The 19,003-nt window shown below is 41.8% G+C and overlaps 1 protein-coding gene across 1 annotated transcript in view; it reads right to left on the bottom strand.

Annotated features, from left to right (window-relative positions):
* LOC138851694 (zinc finger protein 84-like) overlaps positions 1–18,209 on the bottom strand; it is an 80,746-nt gene extending 62,537 nt beyond the window's left edge. Inside the window, exon 1 of the mRNA XM_070081093.1 lies at positions 17,770–18,209. The gene's annotated coding sequence lies outside the window, so the exon portion shown is untranslated. The remainder of the gene's footprint in view (positions 1–17,769) is intronic.
* Between the last annotated feature and the right edge of the window lie 794 nt (positions 18,210–19,003).

Raw genomic sequence — 19,003 nt, 5'->3', positions numbered from 1 at the left:
TGAATTTATTAGGTCTTTTCTGTCTTGTGTGTGAAATCTGAGTATAACACTTTTTCTCCCTTGGTTCCCTAGTAACCGTGATTCTTTTATTTCCGACACTGGCACATTAACCTGTAGGTGGTTGTGTATGATCTGGAGAGTTGTAGCTATGCAGCTGGCATGGTTTAATTCACTAGGAAAGAGTGGACTGTTAATCACTACTGCATCGGCTAGCTATCTTGCTCTGCCTTATCATCTTGGTAAGCAAAATAATTGGTCAGTTGGGTATCCATGTTTATTTTCCAGTCCTTGACAGCATCTTCAATCTTCGTGTTTAGGAAAGCTATTTGATCTGTGTGACTGGCTATGACTGATTGGAGGGTCTTGCCAAAATCAGTCGTGCCAGTTGATGTTAGCTGTTGTTCAAGGTTGTTGATCTTATTCTCAAGGTGAAGTAACTGAGATTCATGGTGTGTTATTGTTGCACGGAGAGACATTTTCAGCATGAAGGCTGAGGGACTGATTACCTCATCTTTTGTATATAGTTCTTCTGTTTTCTATTTATGTCCAAGAATCTGTATTGATAAAGCCACTGGTTGGCAAAACGTCTACAATAAAGATAACCAGATGTTGCACAAGTGTCTTAACTTTCTTCTTCATGAAGATTCAAGTTATCCGCCGTTAGGGTGGTGATGTAATTCTTTAGAGTGTCAGGATCAGTCATACCTGGGAGCATATCAGATGGGTTAAATCCTATGAAGGCAGTAGAGGTAGAGAGGGAGTCAGTCATGGTTGGTGTTGTTGTAGTCGAGTCACCTTGGCTGGTGGGTGAGAGGGAGTCGGCCATGTTTGTTGTTGGTGATGCGTCGCTCTAGGTGGTGAGGGGGGTGGATGGGGCACCGGTGTCCTGTTGGGTCGTCTTATGGAATAGTCGATTTCTAGGTGCTGCCTTGCTTTTCTTAGTGCTGTTTCTTTTATGAGTTGGTCTCATAGTAGTACAGGAGTTGCTGTGGTTAGTTGAAGAAACTAAATTAGTTAAGAGCTTGGAGTAGGTAGACTGTGCTTGGAGTTTGTGGGGCAGTCTTCGCTTCAATCGGTAATTTTTCGGTTTGTAGGTATCACTGTTGTTTATCTTGGGTAATGCTGGGTTCTATGTACGTTAGTGCAGTAATGATTGCAATTCTTCATTTAGTAGAGTAGTACATGCACAATATATATATTGTGCATGTATCCTCCTTTTTGTGTGTAGGAAAATGTATATTTCATGTGGTAAAAAAAAAATGTTCATACTTTTGGGTGTCTTGAACGGATTAATTTGATTTCCATTATTTCTTATGGGGAAAATTAATTCAACCTATGATCATTTCATCTTATGATGGGCTCTCAGGAATGGATTATTATAATAAGTTGGGGGTCCACTGTATATAGAAAGCAGCTTGTTATGCAGAGCATTTCGGGTGAATTAGGCCAGTTTTATCCCAGGATGCGACCCACACTAGTCGACTAACACCTACATACCCATTTTACTGATGGGTGAGCATAGACAACCAGTGTACAGAAACATGTCCAATGTTTCCACTCCTTAGCTGGGAATTGAACCCAGACCCACACTGTGTGAAGTGAGAGCTTTTGCTACCAGGCCACGAGGAACCGTTGAGGAAAATTATTCTTATATTGTTAATAGGGTAGCAATATGGTACCATAGTGTTAATACCTAAGAACATAAGAACATAAGAAAGGAGGAACACTGCAACAGGCCTGTTGGCCCATACTAGGCAGGTCCTTTGCAATTCATCCCACTAACAAAACATTTGCCCAACCCAATTTTCAATGCTACCCAAGAAATAAGCTCTGATATTCAAGTCCCACTCAAATCCAACCCCTCTCACTCATGTATTTATCCTATCTAAATTTGAAACTACCCTAAGTTCTAGCCTCAATAACCCAACTAGGTAGACTGTTCCACTCATCATCTAACCTATTTTCCAAATCAATACTTTTCTACATCCTTTCTAAATCTAAAACATCTTTTCTAAATCTTGATCACTTGTAATATATTATGTTTTTATAAGTCCACACATTCCACAAGTCCACACATTCCTAGTGACATAACCCAAGCACAGTGCAAAGAAACTGCTATCAGAATAATACAGGACCACGTACAAGTCATCGTGCATAACAATGAAATCAAAGAAACACGTTTGCTAGGAAAACCAGGTAGTAAACACAGTATAATGATCAGACTTCATTCATACGATAAAAGAAACAACCTAATTAAATCAGCAATTACAATGAAAAATGGAGTGTACATAAATGAGAGTCTAACAAGAAAACGTCAAAACCTCTTGTTCAGGCTGAGAAAACTTAAACAGGAAAACAAAATACATCAGTGTTTCACGCGAGATGGGAAAATACTAGTAAGGAAAACATCAACAGGACAACAATATACCATCTCAAATGAACATGATTTCTCTACCTTCCTTAGAAAAGGTGACATTTCTGTAACACATTAGATAAGTGCCCTTAATACATATATACGTGTGGTGCATATAGTGTACGTTACTATTACATCATGAATTATTTTTTTTATTTTTTTTCATCACTACCTAATGCCAACTACCTCAAAAATTTTATACTTCTTTCTTACTGCTATTAATTGCTCATAATTTTGTGTTACAAGTCAAATCTTACTCCAAATTACCATTTTTCATCGTTCTTACCTGTCCATTTATTTTGTTTACCACTACTTGTTTTAGTCACCTTTTATTGTGTGTGCAATTAGTGTATATTCCAATTACTGTTTTTGCAAGTCCCAAAAACTATCTTCTGCTAGCTAGTACCAACTACCTCATATTTATTTAACTTTGTTTACCTTTACATAATTAGTCCCTTATATATTTTCTCCATTATTTTTAGCTTTATTTAACTACCCTAGCTCACATATTCACAATTGTTAAAATAATCAAGGTGCTATTCTCAGGTGCTAAATTGTAATAAGTTCACTATTTTGCCAATATATTCCAAAACTCATTATATTGTTTTCCCTAACTCTAACTTAAAAGAATTACCTTAAAAGTACTACCTACTATCATATTCCCAAGCTCCATTATTTGATCATCACTTTATTTGTTCACCACAAATTATTTTTGTCCCTCTTATATTGTTTCCTTTATTTTAGCTTTAAAAAACTACCTTAGCTCATTTTTTTATTACATTTGTTAAATAACTCAGGTGCTATTTTTTAGCTTTAGAATAATTTGTTTTATACTTAATTCTAACTATAGATTCACTACAAATCTTATGATTACAAGCATTGATACTGATACCAACCTCTTATTTAATGATTTAAATGAACCAAGCAGTTACTGTAATTACTACACAGCAGAACAATCAAAGGAACTCCTCAGAGCCAACAACAACATAACTGTCTTTAACTACAATATCAGATCCTTAAGCAAGCATTACGATGACCTCATAGCATTACTAAATTCCTTGCATGCCAATATGTCCATCATTACACTAACTGAAACCTGGCTAAAGCCTGATACTACTGATGTCTATTCCATTCCTGGTTACACAGCCATACACAACTGTAGGCCAGATCAACAAGGGGGTGGCACAGCTACATACTACTCAGACCAACTAGAATGTATCATTAATACTTGCACAAGGGATGAACACGGGGAATACAGTGGTCCCTCGTTTTTCGTAATTAATCCGTTCCTGGAGGAGCTACTATAAACGAAATTTACGATTTGCGAATCAATTTTCCCCATAAGAAATAATGTAAATACAATTAATCCGTTCCTGACACCCAGAAGTATTAAAACAAAAAAAATTTTTACATGAAATATACATGTAGTACATAAACAATACAATGGGAAATGATGAATGAAACATTAACAGCATAACACTTACCTTTATTGGAGATTCTTCTTAGTGTATGGGAGACTGGAGGAGGAGAGTGAGTGGATTGTTTACAGTTTGGAAGGGGAATCCCCTTCCAGCAACACCTCAGGTACCAATTGCTTCTCTGGGGTTGCTTCTCTTCTCTGTTTCTTAATGCCACTAGGACCACCTTGAGAGTCACTCTAGTCCTGTCTTGCAAAGTAACTGTGGAGAGAGCTCTGTTTCTGGCATCTCTTTAACACTTCCCTAAAATAGCCCAAGACTTTGTCACTGTACATATTTCTCACCTTCTTTATCACAGGCTTGGCACTAGGAGCTTTCTTTGGAGCCATGGTAGCTTATTTAGTACTTGCAAGCACTAAAATGAGTGGAATATTATGAAATATTTTGTAGGAGCACTTGAGGGGACCTTCACTCACTGGTAAACAATGCCAGACTGGCTGGGTAGGGAGGCCGCCTTGGCTCACACCGTGCGTACGCGTCCTGGACGAATTACTATTTGCGAGTCAACCTATGAAAAGCGAGTCCATGTTTATACGAAAATACCCCTATGATTGGCGAAATTTACGATTGCCGAGAACTACGAAAAGCGAGGGACCACTGTATATAATAGCTAAATTCAAATGAAAAGTACCTACAAAAACCTCTCACACTGATAAACATCTACAGAGTTCCACAGTCAAACATTAGCCAATTTAGTCAAAACCTAGGAAGTATGATAACTGATGTACACATGAACAAAGATCACTTACTACTCTCAGGTGACTTCAGTATAAATCTCCTGCAAGACCAGGACCCACACGTTACTGAATTCACAAACACAATGAGTAACTGCATGTTGCTACCAACAGTAACAAACCCTACAAGAGTTACAGAGACTAGTGTTTCCCTACTTGACCACATCTGGACCAACACCATATCCCCTTTAAAATCAGGCATAATCACAGATAATACCACAGACCACTACCCTACTTCCCTCATAACAACTCTTGGTAAATTACCCCAAGACACTACTAAAGTCACCTTCAGACTTCACAATGAGGCAGCCAATAACAACTTCACAACAGTAGTAACAAACATTGACTGGCACACCGAGCTAGAAATCTATACAGACATTGACGAATGTACTAATAATTTTCTAAAAAAGACCCAATACCTCTATAACAAGCACTGCCCTAAAAAAACTAAACAGATGACAGCCAAGAGACTGAACAGTCCCTGGCTAACACCCAGCATTCTCAAATCCATAAATACAAAACACCTCTATGAAAAAGTACAGAATGGGTCACATAACCAGAGACCAAACAAAACGTTACTCGTCAATCCTAACCAGCCTGATAAGAAGGGCAAAAAAATTGTATTATGAGAACAAATTATCCAACTTACAAGGTGACATAAAAAAGACCTGGAAAACCCTATCAGAAATTCTAAGAACAAAAAAGATAACACGAAGCAAAAAAATTAAATTAGCAAAAGCAGATGAACCCCAACTCCCACCAACAGAAACAGCAAACAGACTCAATGATTTCTTCTCCACTATAGGAAAAAACCTTGCCAATAAAATCCCAAGCATAGATACCCCACCCAATGACTACTTCACTGGCAACTACCCAAACACACTGTTCCTAGCTCCGACCAACCCATATGAAGTCTCCTTTATTATCAACACGCTAAAAAACACGACAGGAGATTTAAATACCTTACCACCCATTATATACAAAAAAGTGTCACAAGTGCTATCACCAATCATTGCAACACTCTTTAACCCTTTCAGGGTCCGTCCTGTAGATCTACGGCTTTACGTTCAGGGTCCAAACGTAGATCTACGTCATGAGCTCAGCTCACTCTGATAAACTGTGAGTGGTAAATTTGGGCCTAGATATGAGAGAATACATCTATGTGGTATGTGTGCACCACATAAAACAAATCCTGCAGCACACTGTGTATAATGAGAGAGAAAAAACCGAGACCGTGATTTTCGATTAAAACAGCGACTTTGCAGTGTTTTTTCGAATGTTTTTTATAGTTGTATTTGTGATTTCTTGGTCTCATTCGATAGTATGGAAGATATATTACAGAAATAGAGATAATTTTGATTGGTTTTAGCACTGGAAATGGCTTGAAACTGAGCTCAAAGTGGCGGAAATGTTAAATTTTTGCCGATGTTCAAGAGTAAACAAACGACCTCACACGTCTAATACACGCCAGCTGGTGGGTCTAATATACATTCACAAATGTGGTGATGATATTTATACAATTATTACAATATTGCATAACAGTAAATCTTCTATTTTTTGGTGTGAATAAAAAATTCATTATGTGAATAAAAAATCAAAATGGAATTTATTTGTAAAGCCTCAAAACGTAACTAATAAACAGAGGAAATGTTAGTTTAGCACCAGGAATACCTACATTGTTTATTCTGGACTCTATTTTGAAATTGGAATATTTTGAACTTTGTGTTAAATTAGCCAAATTACCAATTTCCGATCACTTTATTTTGTAGTTGAAACAGTTGACTTGGCGATTTCTTGTGCTCAATCGATAGAATAGAAGTGATACTAGTGAAATAGCTAAGAATTTGGTCGACTGGAATAATGTAATTGGCCTAAAATGGAAGTCAAAGTCGGCAAAATCGCCGATTCGTAAATATCGCTGACACATCAAAATTCACGAGAGCATAATTTCGTCAATTTTCCATCAAATTTCGTACTTTTTGTTTTATTACATTCACAAAAAGATTCTCTACCATTTCATAAGAAAAAATAAAAAAAAATTTTTTTTAAATTCTTGGACACTGGGGCACCACTTCAGTGCCCTGAAAGGGTTAACAAATCCATTGAATCCTCTACCTTCCCTACAGTTCTCAAAATAGCAAGGGTCACCCCGATCCATAAAGGAGACCAAACCGAGTTGAATAACTATAGGCCAATATCCAACTTACACCCTCTCTCAGAAATCTTCGAAAAATTAATTAAAAAACGAATCTACTCCTATCTCATCTCCCAAAACATACTCAACCCCTGCCAATTTGGTTTTAGGCCTAATAAAAATACAAATGATGCTATTATACACATGCTAGAACATATATACACTGCAATAGAGAAAAAAGAAGTCCCACTGGGGATCTTCATTGACTTACGAAAAGCTTTTGATACAGTTGACCATGACTTGCTCCACATAAAATTGCCACACTATGATATAAGAGGGCACTCCCTCAACTACCTCAAGTCATACCTCAGCAACAGAAGCCAATACGTGTACACAAACGGGGCAAACTCTTCCACACAACCAATTACAGTTGGTGTCCCACAGGGAAGTGTCCTTGGCCCTCTTCTCTTTCTCCTATACATAAATGACCTACCAAATGCTTCGCAATTACTCAAACCCACACTATTTGCAGATGACACTACATACATCTTCTCTCACCCGAGCCCAGTCATGCTAGCCAATACTGTAAATACCGAATTACAGAAAATATCAACCTGGGGACTAACAAACTTACACTAAACATTGACAAAACCTTCTTCATTCAGTTTGGAAGTAGAGCTACAGATGTCCCTCTTAACATAATGATAAACGGATCTCCTATCACAAAGCTAACAGAGGGAAAATTCTTAGGAATCCACCTTGATAATAGACTCAAATTTCATACACATATACAACAAATTTCTAAGAAAATTTCCAAGACTCTAGGCATATTATCGAAGATACATTATTATGTTCCACAGTCAGCACTCCTGGCCCTATATCATCTCTTATTTACCCCTATCTCACCTATGGAATTTGTGTATGGGGCTCAACAACAATTAACCATCTCAGACCACTAATTACCCAACAAAAGGCTGCAGTCAGAATGATAAATTCCCACTACAGGCAGCACACTCCACCAATATTCAAAACACTTAACCTACTCACCATACAAAACATCCATATACTTATTACTGCACCTATTACATACATAGAACACTCAACTCTGATATTAACCCTCCCCTCAAACATCTCCTTGCCAGCCTCAACAGAACACATGACCATAACACAAGACACAGATCACTCTTTGATGTTCCTCGTGTCCATCTCACGCAATGCAAAAACTCAATACACATAAAAGGCCCTAAAATCTGGAATTCATTAATACCTGTAAATATAAAAGAAACACCATCTGTTTATAAATTCAAGTCTCTTCTCAAAGATCACTTACTCACACACAACCAAATAAATACTGAATAATTGTATCTTATAAATTGTATATCTTAAATGTTTCTCATAATTGTATCACATAAATGTTAAACCCAAGACCTAATCCAACTTTGTTATTTTTTAAATACACTACCTAACAGAATACTCCATTCTACTGAATGTACAGAAATGCATGCAACCATATGACCTGTCTTTGTAATACTCATTTGTGCTTTATTGTTATCTGTTTACAATAATGTTTTATCACTGATTACATTATTGCTTAGTTAATCTTAAGTTAATTTTAAGCATGCCCGTAATGCTATGCATATAAGTGGCTTTGGCATGCTGCTCTTACCTGTATTTTTTGTACCTCTGCATGTATGTTTCAAATTATAAAATAAATAAATAAATAAAAGTGCAACTAATGTGACATTTTATTGTGGCAACGTTTTGCTCTCCAGGAGCTTTGTAAGCTAATACATTCAACTGAACTGAATTTCACCGTTACAATTAAAGGTAGTAGGTTGGTAGACAGCAACCACCCAGGGAAGTACTACCGTCCTGCCAGATGACTGTGAAACAGAAACCTGTAACTGTTTTGCATGATGGTAGGATTGCTGGTTTCTTTTTCTGTCTCATAAACACGCTAGATAACAGGGATATCTTGCTACTCCTACTTACACTTTGGTCACACTTCACAGACATGCACATGCATATATATATATACATACATCTAGGTTTTTCTCCTTTTTCTAAATAGCTCTTGTTCCTCTTTATTTCTTCTATTGTCCATGGGGAAGTGAAAAAGAATCTTTCCTCCGTAAGCCATGCGTGTCGTATAAGGCGACTAAAATGCCGGGAGCAATGGGCTAGTAACCCCTTCTCCTGTAGATATTTACTTAAAAATAGAAGAAGAAAAACTTTATAAAACTGGGATGCTTAAATGTGCGTGGATGTAGTGCGGATGACAAGAAACAGATGATTGCTGATGTTATGAATGAAAAGAAGTTGGATGTCCTGGCCCTAAGCGAAACAAAGCTGAAGGGGGTAGGGGAGTTTCGGTGGGGGGAAATAAATGGGATTAAATCTGGAGTATCTGAGAGAGTTAGAGCAAAGGAAGGGGTAGCAGTAATGTTGAATGATCAGTTATGAAAGGAGAAAAGAGAATATGAATGTGTAAATTCAAGAATTATGTGGATTAAAGTAAAGGTTGGATGCGAGAAGTGGGTCATAATAAGCGTGTATGCACCTGGAGAAGAGAGGAATGCAGAGGAGAGAGAGAGATTTTGGGAGATGTTAAGTGAATGTATAGGAGCCTTTGAACCAAGTGAGAGAGTAATTGTGGTAGGGGACCTGAATGCTAAAGTAGGAGAAACTTTTAGAGAGGGTGTGGTAGGTAAGTTTGGGGTGCCAGGTGTAAATGATAATGGGAGCCCTTTGATTGAACTTTGTATAGAAAGGGGCTTAGTTATAGGTAATACATATTTTAAGAAAAAAAGGATAAATAAGTATACAAGATATGATGTAGGGCGAAATGACAGTAGTTTGTTGGATTATGTATTGGTAGATAAAAGACTATTGAGTAGATTTCAGTATGTACATGTTTATAGAGGGGCCACAGATATATCAGATCACTTTCTAGTTGTAGCTACACTGAGAGTAAAAGGTAGATGGGATACAAGGAGAATAGAAGCATCAGGGAAGAGAGAGGTGAAGGTTTATAAACTAAAAGAGGAGGCAGTTAGGGTAAGATATAAACAGCTATTGGAGGATAGATGGGCTAATGAGAGCATAGGCAATGGGGTCGAAGAGGTATGGGGTAGTTTTAAAAATGTAGTGTTAGTGTGTTCAGCAGAAGTTTGTGGTTACAGGAAAGTGGGTGAAGGAGGGAAGAGAAGCGATTGGTGGAATGATGATGTGAAGAGAGTAGTAAGGGAGAAAAAGTTAGCATATGAGAAGTTTTTACAAAGTAGAAGTGATGCAAGGAGGGAAGAGTATATGGAGAAAAAGAGAGAGGTTAAGAGAGTGGTGAAGCAATGTAAAAAGAGAGCAAATGAGAGAGTGGGTGAGATGTTATCAACAAATTTTGTTGAAAATAAAAAGTTTTGGAGTGAGATTAACAAGTTAAGAAAGCCTAGAGAACAAATGGATTTGTCAGTTAAAAATAGGAGAGGAGAGTTATTAAATGGAGAGTTAGAGGTATTGGGAAGATGGAGGGAATATTTTGAGGAATTGTTAAATGTTGATGAAGATAGGGAAGCTGTGATTTTGTGTATAGGGCAAGGAGGAACAACATCTTGTAGGAGTGAGGAAGAGCCAGTTGTGAGTGTGGGGAAAGTTCGTGAGGCAGTATGTAAAATGAAAGGGGGTAAGGCAGCCGGGACTGATGGGATAAAGATAGAAATGTTAAAAGCCGGTGGGGATATAGTTTTGGAGTGGTTGGTGCAATTATTTAATAAATGTATGGAAGAGGGTAAGGTACCTAGGGATTGGCAGAGAGCATGCATAGTTCCTTTGTATAAAGGCAAAGGGGATAAAAGAGAGTGCAAAAATTATAGGGGGATAAGTCTGTTGAGTATACCTGGCAAAGTGTATGGTAGAGTTATTATTGAAAGAATTAAGAGTAAGACGGAGAATAGGATAGCAGATGAACAAGGAGGCTTTAGGAAAGGTAGGGGGTGTGTGGACCAGGTGTTTACAGTGAAACATATAAGTGAACAGTATTTAGATAAGGCTAAAGAGGTCTTTGTGGCATTTATGGATTTGGAAAAGGCGTATGACAGGGTGGATAGGGGGGCAATGTGGCAGATGTTGCAGGTGTATGGTGTAGGAGGTAGGTTACTGAAAGCAGTGAAGAGTTTTTACGAGGATAGTGAGGCTCAAGTTAGAGTATGTAGGAAAGAGGGAAATTATTTCCCAGTAAAAGTAGGCCTTAGACAAGGATGTGTGATGTCACTGTGGTTGTTTAATATATTTATAGATGGGGTTGTAAGAGAAGTAAATGCGAGGGTCTTGGCAAGAGGCGTGGAGTTAAAAGATAAAGAATCACACAAAGTGGGAGTTGTCACAGTTGCTCTTTGCTGATGACACTGTGCTCTTGGGAGATTCTGAAGAGAAGTTGCAGAGATTGGTGGATGAATTTGGTAGGGTGTGCAAAAGAAGAAAATTGAAAGTGAATACAGGAAAGAGTAAGGTTATGAGGATAACAAAAAGATTAGGTGATGAAAGATTGGATATCAGATTGGAGGGAGAGAGTATGGAGGAGGTGAATGTATTCAGGTATTTGGGAGTGGACGTCTCAGCGGATGGGTCTATGAAAGATGAGGTGAATCATAGAATTGATGAGGGGAAAAGGGTGAGTGGTGCACTTAGGAGTCTGTGGAGACAAAGAACTTTGTCCTTGGAGGCAAAGAGGGGAATGTATGAGAGTATAGTTTTACCAACGCTCTTATATGGGTGTGAAGCATGGGTGATGAATGTTGCAGCGAGGAGAAGGCTGGAGGCAGTGGAGATGTCATGTCTGAGAGCAATGTGTGGTGTGAATATAATGCAGAGAATTCATAGTTTGGAAGTTAGGAGGAGGTGCGGGATTACCAAAACTGTTGTCCATAGGGCTGAGGAAGGGTTGTTGAGGTGGTTCGGACATGTGGAGAGAATGGAGCGAAACAGAATAACTTCAAGAGTGTATCAGTCTGTAGTGGAAGGAAGGCGGGGTAGGGGTCGGCCTAGGAAAGGTTGGAGGGAGGGGGTAAAGGAGGTTTTATGAGCGAGGGGCTTGGACTTCCAGCAGGCATGCGTGAGCGTGTTTGATAGGAGTGAATGGAGACAAATGGTTTTTAATACTTGACGTGCTGTTGGAGTGTGAGCAAAGTAACATTTATGAAGGGGTTCAGGGAAACCGGCAGGCCGGACTCAAGTCCTGGAGATGGGAAGTACAGTGCCTGCACTCTGAAGGAGGGGTGTTAATGTTGCAGTTTAAAAACTGTAGTGTAAAGCACCCTTCTGGCAAGACAGTGATGGAGTGAATGATGGTGAAAGTTTTTCTTTTTCGGGCCACCCTGCCTTGGTGGGAATCGGCCAGTGTGATAATAAATAAATAAAATAATTAAAAATGTATCTATGTGACTATGTAAATTATTAGTTACTATAATATAAGTAAGTACCTGTTACTGTAAGTTGATCCTCACTTTAACTCTGATATAAACCCTCCCCTCAAATGTCTCCTTACCAACCTCAGCAGAACACATGACCATAACACAAGGCACAGATCACTCTTTGATGTTCCTCGTGTCCATCTCACGCTATGCAAAAACTCAATGCACATAAAAGGCCCTAAAATCTGGAATTCATTACCTGTAAATATAAAAGAAACACAATCTGTTTATAAATTCAAGTCTCTTCTCAAAGATCACTTACTCACCCACAACCAAATAAATACTGAATAATTGTATCCTATAAATTGTATATCTTAAATGTTTCTCATAATTGTATCACATAAATGCTAAACCTAAGACCCAATCAAACTTTATTATTTTTAATTACACTACAGTAATGCAACCATATGACCTGTCTTCGTAATACACATTTGTGTTTAATTGTTATCTGTTTGCAATAATGTTTTACCACTGAATATATCATTGCTTAGTTAATCTTAAGTTAATTTTAAGCCTGCCCATAATGCTCTGCATACAAGGGGCTTTGGCATGCTGCACTTAACCACTGTATTTCCTTGTACTTCTATGTATCATGTTCAAATAAATAAATAAATAAATTAATTAATGTAAATAACTCGGTTTACCTAAGGGTAAGATTTTGTTCAGATTTTTTAATCCGGAGGGTTAGCCACCCAAGATAACCCAGGAAAGTCAGTGGCTCATCAAGGAACTGTCTGTCTTACTTCCATTGTGGTCATCAATCTTGTCCCCCAGGATGCCACCCACACCAGTCAACTAAACCCAGGTACCTATTTGTTAGATGAATGGGACAACTGGTGTAAGTAAACAGTCTTAAAGTTTCCACCCTTGCCAGGCCATGGGTATCCCTTATTACCAATATATCTTACTTTATTGTAACTGATTTTCAGATAGTTGAGTTAGTTGTTTTAAGGATTAAATGATAATATATTACAAGGAGCACAATTAAGTCACTGAGTTTTTTTGTGTTACTCTGGTGGTTAATGTACATGTTACTATGTATGATAATTTTTGTGTTACTCTGGTGGTTGACAGTTCCTGGATAGACCTACAGGCGGCAGGTTGTGTAGCGGGCTAGCTGCGGGATTTACAAGGATAGCTCCTGGTCAAAGAGGCTGACCAGGTCCCTACTTAACAGAACTCAGTGTGAATGCTTTGAGAAGATACCAGAGCAGCGAACGGACATCCCAGTGCATCGTTTCAGCTTAAATAGTTGAAGTGTTGTGCAGTTTCAGAGGATTTGGTGTTGTCGAGTCAGGACCAGTCAGCGCCTCCCCCCCTCTCCGCTGGGGGGGAGGGGGAGGGCGTGTGTAGTAAACAGTGACCCTCTCATAACGCCTCACACCTGCGCGTCTCCCCCGCCTCACCCACCCAACTCCCAGCGCCACCCCATCTGTAGAGGGTACTTCTCCCCTAACCCACGATGTCAGCGATGGCACTGCAGGGAGTGCCGGGCTCACAGGAACTTCCACTACAGGGACAGCATCGTGGAGTTCGACCGCGAGGCAGCTGTCAGGTGTGCCACAGGCAGTGTGTACTCAGTTCCTCAAGCTTCAACATCCGTGCACATGAGGGCCTGGGATCTTCAATCAACTTGGCGTCCACCAGGACGCTGACATGTCCCTAGGGGAGCTCTGCATCGGGCTGCTAACGGAGTCACTGGCTTCTTGGACCTCTTGGGGAGGGTCGATGGTGCTCGTGCAAGCAGCAGATCCCTGGGCAACTTGCTGCTGTTTGAAATGGCTGTCTACCAAGGAGAGACAGGCACCTAGCAACATCTGTTGTTGGGGCATTGGATGAATTCCCTACTATGTTTGTTAACTGCTCATTACTCTGTAATTTGTCTATGATTGTAATCATGTGATAACGTGTTTATCATTCATTACCTTTGAAACTTGTCATGATTTTGACCAGCTCTACCTGGAGCTCATTACCTTTGTAAATTCTCATGATTAATGTGTTTATGATTCATTACCTTTGCAATTATTCATGAGTGTGACCAGCTCTACCTGGAGCTCATTACCTTTGTAACTTGGTCATGATTATGACCAGATCTAGTTCATTACCATTGTAACTTGCTCAGCTATCAAAACTTTGGAGTCCAGTCCCTGGACCAATTATGTACCTCTGTAATCTTTTGACTACCGCCCACAGGATGGGTATGGGGTGCATAATAAACATATTAAACTAAACTAAACTCTGGTGGTTGATGTACATGTTACTATGTATGATACATAATTTGTTTAAGTGTATTTATGTGTACTTGTACCTAAATACACTTACTAACTTATTGGGTTATTCTTGGTTAAATAATGAACCTTGTATATGAATGTTCTGCAAACAATATTGTTTATTATGTAACATAAACCTTAAAACTTGCTAACTTAAACCTGCTGCTGCCTCACCACCTAACACCTGCTGCTGCCTCACCACCTAACAACTGCTGCTGCCTCACCACCTAACACCTGCTGCTGCCTCACAACCTAACACCTGCTGCTGCTGTCTCACCACCTAACACCTGCTGCTCCCTCACCAAGTAACACCTGCTGTTGATGCCTCACCACCTAACACTTGCTGCTGCCTCACCATCTAACACCTGCTGCTCCCACACCATTTAACATCTGCTGCTGCCTCACCACCTAACTGCTGCTGCCTCACCACTGAACAACTGTTGCTGCCTCACAACCTAACACCTGCTGCTGCCTCACCACCTAACACCTGCTGCTGCCTCACCACCTAACACCTGCTGCTGCCTCACCACCTAACACCTGCTGCTGCCTCACCACCTAACACCTGCTGCTGCCTCACCACCTAACACTTGCTGCTGCCTCACCACCTAACACCTGCTGCTGCCTCACCACCTAACACCTGCTGCTGCCTCACCACCTAACACCTGCTGCTGCCTCACCACCTAACACCTGCTGCTGCCTCACCACCTAACAAGTGCTGCTGCCTCACCACCTAACAAGTGCTGCTGCCTCACCACCTAACAAGTGCTGCTGCCTCACCACCTAACAAGTGCTGCTGCCTCACCACCTAACAAGTGCTGCTGCCTCACCACCTAACAAGTGCTGCTGCCTCACCACCTAACAACTGCTGCTGCCTCACGACCTAACAACTGCTGCTGCCTCACAACCTAACACCTGCTGCTGCTGCTGTCTCACCACCTAACACCTGCTGCTGCCTCACCATGTAACACCTGCTGTTGCTGCCTCACCACCTAACACTTGCTGCTGCCTCACCATCTAACACTTGCTGCTGCCTCACCATCTAACACCTGCTGCTCTATCACCATTTAACATCTGCTGCTGCCTCACCACCTAACTGCTGCTGCCTCACCACTTAACAACTGCTGCTGCCTCACAACCTAACACCTGCTGCTGCCTCACCACCTAACACTTGCTGCTGCCTCACCACCTAACACTTGCTGCTGCCTCACCACCTAACACCTGCTGCTGCCTCACCACCTAACACCTGCTGCTGCCTCACCACCTAACACCTGCTGCTGCTGCTGCCTCAACAACACCTGCTGCTGCTGCTGCCTCACCAACTAACACCTGCTGCTGCTGCTGCCTCAACAACACCTGCTGCTGCTGCTGCCTCACCAACTAACACCTGCTGCTGCTGCCTCACCAACTAACACCTGCTGCTGCCTCACCACCTAACACCTGCTGCTGCCTCACCACCTAACAAGTGCTGCTGCCTCACCACCTAACAAGTGCTGCTGCCTCACCACCTAACAAGTGCTGCTGCCTCACCACCTAACAACTGCTGCTGCCTCACAACCTAACACCTGCTGCTGCTGCTGCTGCTGTCTCACCACCTAACACCTGCTGCTGCCTCACCATGTAACACCTGCTGTTGCTGCCTCACCACCTAACACTTGCTGCTGCCTCACCATCTAACACCTGCTGCTCTATCACCATTTAACATCTGCTGCTGCCTCACCACCTAACTGCTGCTGCCTCACCACTTAACAACTGCTGCTGCCTCACCACTTAACAACTGCTGCTGCCTCACAACCTAACACCTGTTGCTGCCTCACCACCTAACACTTGCTGCTGCCTCACCACCTAACACTTGCTGCTGCCTCACCACCTAACACCTGCTGCTGCCTCATTACCTAACACCTGCTGCTGCCTCACCACCTAACGCCTGCTGCTGCTGCTGCCTCAACAACACCTGCTGCTGCTGCTGCCTCACCAACTAACACCTGCTGCTGCTGCTGCCGCAACAACACCTGCTGTTGCTGCCTCACCAACTAACACCTGCTGCTGCTGCCTCACCAACTAACACCTGCTGCTGCCTCACCACCTAACACCTGCTGCTGCCTCACCACCTAACAAGTGCTGCTGCCTCACCACCTAACAAGTGCTGCTGCCTCACCACCTAACAAGTGCTGCTGCCTCACCACCTAACAAGTGCTGCTGCCTCACCACCTAACAACTGCTGCTGCCTCACAACCTAACACCTGCTGCTGCTGCTGCTGCTGTCTCACCACCTAACACCTGCTGCTGCCTCACCATGTAACACCTGCTGTTGCTGCCTCACCACCTAGCACTTGCTGCTGCCTCACCATATAACACCTGCTGCTGCTCCCTCACCATTTAACAACTGCTGCTGCCTCACAATCTAACACCTGCTGCCTCACCAACTAACACCTGCTGCTGCTGCCTCACCAACTAACACCTGCTGCTGCCTCACCACCTAACACCTGCTGCTGCCTCACCAACTAACACCTGCTGCTGCTTCACCACCTAACACCTGCTGCTGCTGCCTCACCACCTAACACTTGCTGCTGCCTCACCACCTAACACTTGCTGCTGCCTCACCACCTAACACTTGCTGCTGCCTCACCACCTAACACTTGCTGCTGCCTCACCACCTAACACTTGCTGCTGCCTCACCACCTAACACTTGCTGCTGCCTCACCACCTAACACCTGCTGCTGCCTCACCACCTAACAACAGCTACTGCCTCACCACCTAACACCTGCTGCTGCCTCACCACGTAACACCTGCTGCCGCCTCACCACCTAACACCTGCTGTTGCTGCCTCACCACCTAACACCTGCTGTTGCTGCCTCACCACCTAACACCTGCTGCTGCCTCACCAAACACCTGCTGCTGCCTCACCACCTAACACCTGCTGCTGCTGCCTCACCACCTAACACCTGCTGCTGCTGCCTCACCAACACCTGCTGCTGCATGAGAACCTAACACCTGCTCCTGCCTGAGCATGCAACACCTGACTCACTCAACACCTGAGCACCTGACACATTCAACACCTAAGCACCTAACACTCAACACCTAACACATGCAACACCTGAGCACCTGACACACTCAACATCTGAGCAGCTAACACGTAACACAGTCAACAAGACACAGAGGGAGATATGATCATGTCTGGCGCCTCGTCGCCTGAATACACTATATTTCATGGGTCAAACTCTATGTATCATCTAGCACATGAATGTTGTATTGTAATAAAGGTCGGTGTTACTCACCTGTGTTAGACACCACAAACACTGTTTATTGTTGACTTTCTTTGTTGGGTTCTTCTTCTTTCTTTCTTTGTTGTGTTAATCAGGGCCACTGACAACATAAGCCGTATCCAGCCCGGGTTCTCAATCGTACCAGGAAAAATTGTTGCCCAAGGCTGGACGATGAGAGAAAAAGAACAAAAGTGCCTTTGTAAATGGAGATAGAAACTTGAAGTTTCCGATTAGATCCGGTGGACGCCCTTGCCAAGCCCCAGCAGGGAGGGACGCCTACACTCCTACCGGAGTTCAGTAACCGGCTTCCAACCAAAGACCGTTAAAGAAGTTTCCGCAGAGCGGAAAAAATGGTGCTGGCCAAAAGTAAGCCGATGTACAGGTGCCCCTCCTGTAGAGTGCCCGGCAGGCTAAATAGATGAGGACAAGCGTCCCAGCGAGAACCGGAGAAATTTGTCGACGAAGGCTGACGCAGAAGTTCTATTAATAATATAATCTTTATTTACTACAAGTACATGTACAAGGTATACAGTCCTAGCTGACAACAATGACATACTACTATATAGAAACTCCCTTGTTATGCTCTGCATTTCGGGCAAATTAGGTCAGTGTCCCGGGATGCGACCCACACCAGTCGACTAACACCCAGGTACCCATTTTACTGATGGGGAACATAGACAACAGGTGGAAAGAAACACGTCCAATGTTTCTACTCTGGCTGGGAATCGAACCCAGACCCTCGCCGTGTGAAGCGAGAGCGTTAACCACCAGGCCACCAGAGCCATTGTTGACTTTATCACAGCCACCCACCAACACAAGTTGTTGTGAGGAAATGGTATGGTGATACCGACAAGATGTGGAAAAAAGACACTTATGTACAGTTCAGGACATTTATTAAAGGAAACGTTTCGCCACGAGTGGCTTCTTCAGTCCTAATACAGAGAAAACTAAGAAAACATTTATATATAAATGTTTATATAAAATATAAATATAAACATTTATATATAAATGTTTTCTTAGTTTTCTCTGTATTAGGACTGAAGAAGCCACTCGTGGCGAAATGTTTCCTTTAATAAATGTCCTGAACTGTACATAAGTGTCTTTTTCCACACACAAGTTGTTGTTGTTGTTCATTTATTTATTTATTAATTTGAACGTGATACAGTGAAGTACAAAAGAATACAGTTAAATGCAGCATGCCAAAGTTACTTGAATGCATAGCATTACGGGCAGGCTTAAAATTAAC

Source organism: Cherax quadricarinatus, unplaced genomic scaffold, assembly GCF_038502225.1.
Source record: "Cherax quadricarinatus isolate ZL_2023a unplaced genomic scaffold, ASM3850222v1 Contig1655, whole genome shotgun sequence".
NCBI lineage: Eukaryota > Metazoa > Arthropoda > Malacostraca > Decapoda > Parastacidae > Cherax > Cherax quadricarinatus.
The sequence above is the reverse complement of the archived record's forward strand: the minus strand, read 5'-3'. Positions and strand labels throughout refer to the sequence as shown.